Source organism: Gavialis gangeticus, unplaced genomic scaffold, assembly GCF_001723915.1.
Source record: "Gavialis gangeticus isolate Ggan-Ray unplaced genomic scaffold, GavGan_comp1, whole genome shotgun sequence".
Taxonomy (NCBI): Eukaryota; Metazoa; Chordata; order Crocodylia; family Gavialidae; genus Gavialis; species Gavialis gangeticus.
This window is the reverse complement of record NW_017728993.1, coordinates 16,008,484-16,018,975: the sequence shown is the minus strand read 5'-3', so window position 1 is coordinate 16,018,975 and position 10,492 is coordinate 16,008,484. Positions and strand designations below refer to the sequence as shown.

Sequence of the window (10,492 nt, the reverse complement as noted above, 5' to 3'; positions counted from 1 at the left end):
GGGGGGGGGGTTGTTTGGTTTTTTTGTGCGGGGGGGAGGGGAAAGAAGAGGGAAATAAGAGAAAAAGTATAAGATGCATAACAATAATGAACTAACATTTCTTTAGGCATCTGAGCTACTGCCAGTTTCCTTTTCAGCCAACAGCAATGCATCACAGAAACAACACACTAGTGATCAAATCGCAATGATAGATTGATAGCGTTGTGATGATGGATGGGTGTAAAGCAGGGGCAGGAGATACTGTGGCCATGGGTGAAGTGGAGACAGTCCAACTGTCACTAGAAAATTGAATGCACGAGGCTTCTCAAAACTAAAATGTGACTCAGTTCTTTTGGCTTGGAAAATAGGAAACAGTGTGCTACTTACTGACAAGCACAACTCAAGTGGTCTCTTCTCATAAGACAAGCAGATTTTAATCTACCTAAAATTTAGCTGTAGCGAATGGATACTTTAAGACATGGATTCACATTGCTCCTACTGCTTTGTAGTCAGATGCACCTTTCTGGTCTGTAAAAAGTTAGTAAGAAATGGCCATCAGAAGTATGAAGTTTTCATTTTTTTTTTGTTTTAAACATAGGTGGAGTATTTATGTGCAATACTGAACAGCTGCTGTCAGGCTCCATCACAGGGGTGGCTGCATTACACTCCAAGCTATCTGCATACAGGGAGCACTCTGGGATCCTTCAGGATGCGCTATGCTGTATAAACAGAAGTTCACTGTGGAAATGAAAACTAGCATAATGCTCCACTCACCAATTTCCACATTTTATATGCGAGTCAAGCCCTTAGAAAAAACCCCCAACTGTATTGTTAGAGATATTCCCAGCATGCAACCCCAAAAAATAAACAGCTTAGAACTGTATGCTCTTTAAACATTTAAACTTATCTCAGTGTACTACAAACTATCACCAATACAAAGATCAGGCAAAACCATTAAACAGTCAGTAAGTCTTAGAGACAGAAATAGCTACAGAAAGCAAGAGAGTAAGAAACAAGATCTCACAACTCTTAATTCCAGCTTTGCCACTGACTTGCTCTTTGGCCTTGGGCAAGTCGCAGCCTCTCTACTTCAGTTTTCACATTTATAAAATGAAAAAAAAAAATGCTTATCTGGCCTAAAAAGAAACTAGTGAAGACTCACAATGTGTGTAATATCAGACGCTGATTTTTACTACAGATGGTGATGCAATTTTATCAAACTGAGTGGAACCAGGAGCTACATACTGCATGCAAAAGCCTAATTCTGAGGGTCTCACTCTCTGTGCATCAATAAATACAAAAGAAATGGGGACATTTGTCTTTGTTTATAAGCAGCACCATGGACACAGGCATGATTCACGCTGAGAGAAATGACGTGCCAATCTGCAATTTTACATCAGGAATCATCCGCTGTCCTTTGTCTGTTCTTGGAAGATAGATGTCAATGGTCTTCCTGCATTAGATTTTCATGTTTGTGACTCCTCCTGGGGGCAAACAAAGTGGTTTCACATCTGGAAGAACTTAGTCCAGCAAACCCAGCAGGGTTTAAATGACATAATCTTTGCACAATCAGCAAACCAAGCAGCTGGTGTTGTGGCAGACTATAGCACTGCCATCCGGCAGAGGTAAATCTGGAGACAACACCAAACACACAAACCAAAATAACAAGACCAGCTGTGTTCTTCAATACCTTGGTGATTTTATTCTTGAGAGGAAGCAGGGAGACGAAGAAAACTCTCTCCGAAGTGATGCGCAAAAAGACCCAGACTTTGGACCTGGAGAGGGTTTTCATTCACTGTTGCATCTAGAAATAGTGCGACAGTGACAGACATTACACTGGAAAACAGGTTCAGGAAATAAACATGCAAGAGAGAGAGAGGCTGGAAGTTATAAAATAGCAACTGCCTCCCAACACCACCACCACCACCCCCCCCCGGCAAAAAAGGGTCGGGGGGGAGCCCTCTGGGATTTAAACCCCAGTTATGAATACATGGATAAGAGGCACAGAAGAGTTCACCAGAGAGAGGCCCTGCCCACACTGACTAACGATGTTAGAGTGAAGGCTTTTAAAGAACTGTGCTCTCAGCTACAAGGATGCAGGGAGAAGCATCAAACACTATGATCTGATCAATACACCAGTGAAAACAATGGGAGTTTTTTCTTTGGACTTTGGCCCCTGAGTTTTCAGTTACAACACTATTCAGCTAGCACAGCACTTGGGAAACCATCAGGTGCATACACATTAGGGAGACCAGGCTCGAACCCTGAAAACGCACTGAAGAAACTTGCAGTGAGAACAGTCCTGTATCCCAGATTGGACACAGCCTTGCATGGCTTAAATGGATTTTTTTTAATTTGTCAAAAAGAGAAAGTCCCTTCAGGTTTTGTAAGTCAGAGACTGAGCTCCTGTTCCCATGGAAACTGAGCCCCTGTTTGTTCTGGCATCTGGTACAGTTCCAAGCATACTTTTAAGCATTTAATAAATATTAATACTATAAAAATAATATTGATGTGCAAGAAACAAAACATTTCTTTTAAAACAATTTGACAGCAAGACTTCTTTAGTGACGCTATGGTTAATAGCTGTCAAAACTATTCTAAACCCATTATAAATCTCATTTTCTAATGGTATCTAGAACTCTACTGTTACAGTCACTCCTGGCATCAGCTCCGCAAGGTTAAACTAATTACCAGGCCCTGACCTAGACTAAAAGGCAGGAAGCCCGAAATAAAAAGTGAAATATTTTTATTAGCCCCATAACTGCATTTGGATTGGCACTGGATGAGCTTTCTGCCCCAAGCTCTGCTACTGACTCACATAATCATGAGCAAGTCACTTAACTAGGGGTGCACCGATAAAGATTTTCTTGGCTGATATTGATAGCTGATTATTATTAGCCAACTATATAAATCGGCCAATACCAATCCAATAACCAATTTACAGGAATGCAGCTGGGCAGCATGGAGAGCAGCTGGTAAGTCTGTGGAGGGGAAGGGGCACATTAAGGTCCCCACAATGAAGGAGGGAATGAGGCAGGGGCTGGGGGTGCTGCCCAGCCAGGACAGTAAATGGGACCCAGCACCGGGGCAGGGAGTGGGACAGAGCCACGGGCAGTTCATCAAGGGGATCAACATCCTTGTGCTTAAAAAAAAAATGACAGCGGGGCACTTGAACTAAGATGAGCTTTAGTTAAAGTGCCACCACCACCATTTTTAAGAACAGGGATGCTTAACAAGAGTGGAACTGAGCAGGGCAAGGGCAGATGTGGGCTGCCCACTGTGAGCTTGGGGCTCTCTGCTCTGTTGCCTTTGCCCAACGGGCTCCGCACCGGCTGCGCGTCCCCTGCCTGCCTGACCACAGGAGGTACAACTCACCACCTCCACTCCTGCCAGGCAAGCAGGGGACATGCTGACACACAGCTCCCAGGGCAAAGGCAATATGGTGACCCCAGAGCCCACATCCAACCCCATGCACAAATCTTGGGGGGCACATGGCCCCCCATTTCTCCCTTGGGGGAGGTATCCAGCAGCAGGGAACCACCTCCCCTCCCCAACCTCCTGCAACTCCATCCTGCTCCCTGCCCTGTCCCCAGGTCCCATTCACCACCCTGGCTGGGTAGTGCTCCGGGCCCCACTCCCTCCCTCACCATGAAGCCTCAATTTGCGCCCCCATCCCATCCCTCCCCCACAGACTTACCTGCAGGGTACTGCTCTCCCAGCTGCGTTCCTGCATGCAGCTGCACGTATGCACATGGCATCCAGGGGCCCCAAACAGAAGACATATTATATGTAAAAACCAGCTACACCAGCCAAAAAAGAGCCAACAGCCAATAATGTTAATCTTTCTTTTGTCGGTGCCAATCCAATATGGCACCGATATATTGGTGCACCTCTACATTTAACCCATCTGTGCTGGTTTCTCCATCCACACAACAGGATTATCGTACCTTCAAGCAGCATGTAGATAAATCACCTTAAAGCAATATGCCAATCATCATCTGGCAATTTCAACATAAGTCAGATTCAAATCTCATATGCACAGCAAGGTTTCTGACTCAGATCTCTAGAGACAGATGTGCGTTCAATTTCAGTTTCGGGGCAAAGGTCACAAACGGCTCCAGTCAGAAACAGAAGTCACGTCCCCTGGACCCACCACCTAATCATGCCAGGCTCCGTGTCCACTGCGCAGGCATTCAAGGTGAACCTTTATGCCCCACTCAGTATCCAGCCTTCCCTTATCTCAAAGCTTGACTCCTGGCAGTATTTGAACATTTTATTTTTTTTTTTGGCAAGGCCTTCACAGCATTTTTGTAGCACCTCAATTATATTAAAAGTTACCCTTTGTTCCAGCCAGAATGATCACTCTGCAGACAAATTTGCATTAATTATATCACAAGGCACAGTCCTCCCATCCCCCATTGCAGCAATCTAAATATTAATGATTTTAACAGGAAAAGGAGTTTTAGAAAAATTAGGCTTAGCATTTTTAACACTTCCCAAATGTGTAGCATAAAACGGCATGGCTTCCCTTTGGCTAGTACCAGCTGCTTGTGCTGAAGGAGAGCTGCATAGGAACTCAGACCACTTTGAACAGGGACACTGTGACAGTGCAGTGAAACAAAGAGCAATGGGAACCTTCACTGAACCCACATTTTTCTAGGTCCCTGGAGGGAAGGAAAAAAAAAAAAAAAATCCCCACAGTACAAATGTATAAGATCTTGGTGCAACACCTAATAGTCCCAGGAAGTAAGGAAGAGATTAGAACTATCCAAAAGCGAGTACTTTAAAAGTTGTATCTCGGAGGCTGCTTTGGTTTAATTAATAGTTTGTACAGTTTTATAGGGGTTTTTTTTTATTTTACTTTTAAATAGAGCTCTTTATGGTAGGTGAAAGGAACTTCACCCCACTAAGTTGATGAGATGAGTTATTACTGTTTCTTTTAGAATGTAGTACCTATCATAATTTTGTCTCATTTAGATTTAATATCTCCAGCCATAATAAATTAGATTTCACTTTACACAAGGTTGCACTCAAGACTTAAAGTTCTGCAGAACTATGTCGGTGGATCCAGGAGGGCAGAGCAAGAGGGCGCAGACACTCCCCACTGACTGTGCAGTGCAGCCTCAGTGAGGTCTCCAAGCTCACCAGCTTGTCAGCACAGCTCCTGATGGAACCCAATTTTAAGGGGAAGATTAAGGTACTCAGCAAAAATAGTTGCTTTAACTATTTTTCAGGGACCTGAACAGGAAGAAATAGAGTTGCAGTTAGGCACATATGCCTACTTAAATGCTGAACAGGTGGGATAGGATCTGACCCTGAATGTTATGCAGAAAAAGTTTAATAAACTTGGGTTAGGAATTTAAGGCATACAGGCAGAAAGATAATGTAACTAAAGACAAAGATAGGGAAGAAATTGCACCTCATGTAAAAATTATTTTAGGAAGCACTTTGGAAGCTGCCAAGAAATATCTTTACAATCTGCTCAATAAATAATTATTTAAAAAATTGGTAGAATTCAAGACTTTCCATGGAAAAAAAGAAAAGACAAAGAGCTGCAATACCATCCCTTTCAAGTTTTTTTTCACAATTATCCACATTCTTGCGCACACAAAATTTTTAATTATCTAAGATTTTTTGTTTTAAGAAATCAATATTTATTAAAGTACAAGACACTTGGAGGCAGGATATCTTATGCCAAAGAAAGCAACACATTTTCTTTTCTATTCTTTCTAATAATTTTTAAACTCATTTACAGCCACAAATGATCATTAAGAATTCGCTTTTCATGGTGGGCTAAGGCAGGAGTGGCCAACCAACATTAACCTAGATTTTTTTCAGTTTCCTGTTCTTGTTCAACTAGGTCAGAGTTCAAGGATAAGCATCCCACATCCACAGGTATCTGAAATAACCATATGTTATAGGCTTCTAAGTATTTCTAGACAATCCTGTTCTTGTAGTTACAAGTAAACTAAGTAACATTTTTTGTCCTTGATGGTTCATTGCAGATACACCTTTGTAAGAATACTTATAATAAGAAAAGAAACTAACAAGAAATGGACTGTTTTAAAAAGAACTAACACAAGTCTGACGGCAACAGAACTCCTGACCCTGATTTAAGGTATCCATGACCCACACATACAGATATAGACTATCAGGAAAAGAACGAGATATACTTCTGTTTTAGTAGGTTTGGTGTAGGTTGTAGCCATGACAGCCCAGAAAATGTATGAAAAGTGACGGGTTTTTGTGATGTCTGTTATTAAATCAACTGCAAAATTGGGGGAATTTCTGGACACAAGTTCAGGCATAAAGTGCTCTTTATCAGATCTGAGAAAAAAGCAGACATACGCCAAGTTAAATAACAGAAAGGAAAAAAAAGTCTGTGTTTAGCTTTATATAAATCTGCTTCAGGGAATGGAGGAAGCATTTGAAATAGGAACGGAAGACGTGAAGTTGTAAAGACAATCTAGATAGTGGAAGACCAAAACCATGGAAGAAGGAAGAGGGTCATTAATACCTGTAGAATGCAGGGAGATCAGTAGGAGTGAATGGTAGATTGTAATGAGCCATAAAGCCACTGCTTTTGTTAAGTCGAGATTTTCAAGTGTTCAGTCAAGTTATGAGTTTCTGTTCTCAGCCCTGCCTTAAGGTATAGATTCCTTTTCAGCATGAGGATTGTGAAGGTAGAAAGGGAGTGATTATTCAGTGCATTTTGATCAACAGTAAGTTTACTTCTGATGATGAATCTGACAATGTTTGGGGGGTGTTTAAAGACCAAGAGCAGAGAGTGGGGGGAATGGCTGGGAATATTTTTCTCAAGGTCTGATTTCTTTTCAAATATATGCTTTGGCTGTTTGAGCCTTCTTATAGGTTCAAATGTGGGGTGGTAGGTGACAACCAAGGGTGTGTGGTCAGCAAAGGGTTTGCTTTTCTTTTAGTGTAGTTTGTTGTTGTGGAGTATCTGGGTGGCACTTCCAAAGATATGGTCTATTTCTCTGCTGGATTGTCTTTGCTGGCTAAAAAAAACACTTCAATTTGGCAAGATGGGTGTCATGAATAATCTCAGAGCAGATGCAGTGGTATCTGAAGGCCTGATTGTAGATCATTGCTTTTTTGGTTTGTTTGAAGTGATTTCTGTTTTTGTGAATGTAGCTGTGATGGTTCATGGGTTTTCTGTATATAGTTCTTTGTGAGAGTCCTTCTGGATATAGACAGTGGTGCCTAGAAAATCAGTGCTAGTGTAGGAGTATTGCAGAGAAAATTTGATTGAAGGGTGTAGTTGTTAAACCTGCAGCGTAAGTTAGTGAGTCCAGGTGTTCAGTTCAGATGGTAAAAACCATCAGATGATGAAACTTCCACCTTTGGGTAGCTCATTGTGAGAGGCTGCTGTTGGATCATCTTCACTTCCCCAGTGCAAGGGTCTAATCCTTGTCTTCTCCTTCAGTCTCACCCCCATGACTTATTGTAATAGAGAAAAGGAGTGGATGAATATTATTTGGAGGACAAAGGGTTGTTTCACAGGGCTCCTCCTCCTCTACACCCTGTCCATTTCCTCTCAAGACACCAATGGTTGATTTCATTATGGAATCCAATTACCAATTTGTTTCACCTTGGACAGATCACCAGGGGAGATCAATTACTAATCACAGTCCTTTAATTTATTAATGCAGTCCAAAAGGAACAGGATCCAGTATAAAACAAATTAGCAAATGTTCCTTAATTCATGAGCTTCACCAAAGAAGAAACTACTTGGATGCTAAAGTCCATCCCTTGACTCCAGGTTTGGACGTAACCAGTCCCAGCCACTCTTTAGTTAAGCTATTTAGTAATAAACAAAGCCAGAAGAAAATACCATGGATCTTGGCTCTCCACACACAGCAATATACAACTCCATGTGGTCTCTCTGCCTCCAGTCTTCTCAGTACTACCTAACTGCTCTGGGTTTGTCTCTATGTGCACCTCTTGCTAGTCCAGTCATATATATAAAAGCCTTTGGGAGTGACTTTTTCATTTTTTTTTGAAATTCATAACTGAGGTACTAAAGAAGAAATTTAAGCTGGAGGTCACTTTTCTAATCTTGGCATTTCACTGCTATCTTAAAAAATGGTGGCCATGACTAATGAGATGAATAAATGTTGGTATCTCGGTACCTATGAGGCCAATTTTGATTTTCTAAACAACTTTAAATAGGTATGGCAAAAACCTATGAACATTTTTTTTTGTCTTTTGATGAGTAATGGCCTAATGTTTGGCAGCTCTAAGCCTTTAAATGCAAAACAACAACATTATAGACCTCTTTTTAAGGCAAGACATGTAACATATAATGCTATACATTTTTAACATTTTGGTAATCCTATCCTTTTGTTGCTACTTCTTATCTACATTAATTTTTTATTTCTTCTTTTTTAGTGAATAAAGAGAAGATGAATAGTTAAGAACAATGGCTGATAGAACAGGGGCTACACGTGAAAAAACTTCAACATCCAAAAAGAAGCCCTTACAGCAACCTTCACCAGGATACATGGAATGAACTTGCACAAAAAGCTCAAGAATGGAAAGACTTAGGCACAAGTTTTGATATCTTTATGAGCAAATACAGGTTGACGATAAGCCAGAGAAAGTGCATAAAAACTAAGTTAAATGTTGTAGGCGTTAACCTGAAGCATGCAGAGGCGCACAATCTGTTAAGTGCTGCAGAAGAGACCGATGCTGAAGTTACTGATGAACCAACTGAATCACAAGTAAGAAGTAGTCGAGGATGTTCCTCGTTAGTTTCTTTGTGTGTAATTTGTGAGGAACCCCCTTGGAAGGCAACAGCACCAGAGACTCCCTAAGCAGTAGGTTATCTATAAAATTTCACTGAACTGAAATAGACAGTGCTTGGAAAATGTTGAAAGGTGCAGTCTAATATGTTCAAGATGAGAAAAAGAAGAATGTTTGCAAGCCTTATTTACCAAAACAGTGATGGTGGAATACTGAAAGCGGCAGCACTGGATACAGGTTATCATAAAGACTGGTGGAAATCATTTCTCAGACCTGTCTATAACGAGCACACAAGAGAAACTAAAGATCACTGACAGCAGCAAAAATGGGTAGCAGAGAAACAAAATGAGGCTTTCTGGCAGCCCTGTGCTTCTCTTGTTGAGAGTCTAGAAATCTACAAAAAGAGGTATATACACTTTGAGAAGTATTCTTTGAGTATGCACAGCTATAAGGAGATTTGATGATCACCAATGAAGAAATCTTGAAGGCTTGTGATGACAGACATGCTCCACAATCTCTGTAGAAGAAGCTTGAAGATCATTTTGAAAAGACATTGGGTTTCACTGCAGATATTGCAGAAATAAATCATCCATAGTTTATTCCCCCAAGCACGGAGAAGCATATGTTGAAAGTGGAGTTAACAGCTGGGGTACAGAAACTCCTAAACTGATACGGAATGTAGCCAAGCTTCTTTATTGCAAACATTGGACAGAGGCTGGAATCCTATGGTCATGTGAGATCAATGAACTAAAAGAGGACAACACACCCAATGACATTGACAATGTTGTGGCATTACTTGCTAATGGTTTTGAAGAAGGTCATGCTGGTCGTAGAATGACTGAAACCAGCTGTACATTTTCTGTTAGATGCAACAGTCTTTCAAATCACAGAAAAATGACAGCCAATACAAATCCCATTATCTATGTACGTTCACAACCTGATGGCTAATAAGGAACTCATCCAAATTCAGAAGGCAATGAAGCTTGGCATTTCTTATAATGGTGTTCTGGATGAATTTTCATAGTTTCATAGTTTGTAGGGTTGGAAGGGACCTGAGCAGATCATCAAGTCTGACCTGCTGCCATGGCACGAAAGAGTACTGGGGTCAAACGACCCCCGCAAGGTGATTGTCTAGCCTTGTCTTAAATACTCCCAAGGTAGGAGCCAGTACCACTTTGCTTGGAAGTTGGTTCCAGATCCTAGCCGCCCTGACAGTGAAGTAGCGCCTCCTGACGTCTAATTTGAATTTACCCTCTGCCAGCTTGTGACCATTATTTCTAGTTACTCCTGGTAGCTCTTGAGGGAACAGGGACTCCCCCAATGCCTGCTGGTCCCCTCTGACTAGTTTGTAACAGGACACTAGATCCCTCCTCAGCCTTCTCTTGCACAGGCTGAACAGGTTCAGGTCCCTGAGTCCCTCCTCATAGGACCTGCCCTGCTGCCCCCGATCATGCGAGTGGTCTTTCTCTGGACCCTCTCTATGTTATCCACATCCCTCTTGAAGTGCGGCACCCAGAACTGGACACAGTACTCCAGCTGCGGCCTGACCAGTGTGGCACAGAGGGGGAGGATCATCTCCTTGGACCTGCTTGAGATGCATCTGTGGATGCATGACCTTCCTGACTGCATCCCCACACTGCCGGCCCATGTTCATCTTGGCATCCATGATGACTCCAAGATCCTTTTCTGCCTCTGCACTGACAAGAAGGGAGTTCCCCAGCCTGTAGGTATGCTGCTGGTTCTTCCTCCC

The 10,492-nt window shown here is 42.0% G+C and overlaps 1 protein-coding gene and 1 long non-coding RNA gene across 4 annotated transcripts in view; both read right to left on the bottom strand.

Annotated features, from left to right (window-relative positions):
• LRP8 (LDL receptor related protein 8) overlaps positions 1-10,492 on the bottom strand; it is a 354,423-nt gene that overhangs the window by 295,598 nt on the left and 48,333 nt on the right. The window lies entirely within an intron of this gene.
• The window catches only part of LOC109286639, a 31,156-nt gene continuing 29,191 nt past the window's right edge, over positions 8,528-10,492 (bottom strand). For all 3 annotated transcript variants that reach the window (XR_002094640.1, XR_002094642.1, XR_002094641.1), the window contains exons 3-4: positions 9,977-9,978; positions 8,528-8,539 (exon numbers count right to left, since the gene is read on the bottom strand). This is a non-coding gene — a long non-coding RNA (uncharacterized LOC109286639). The remainder of the gene's footprint in view (positions 8,540-9,976; positions 9,979-10,492) is intronic.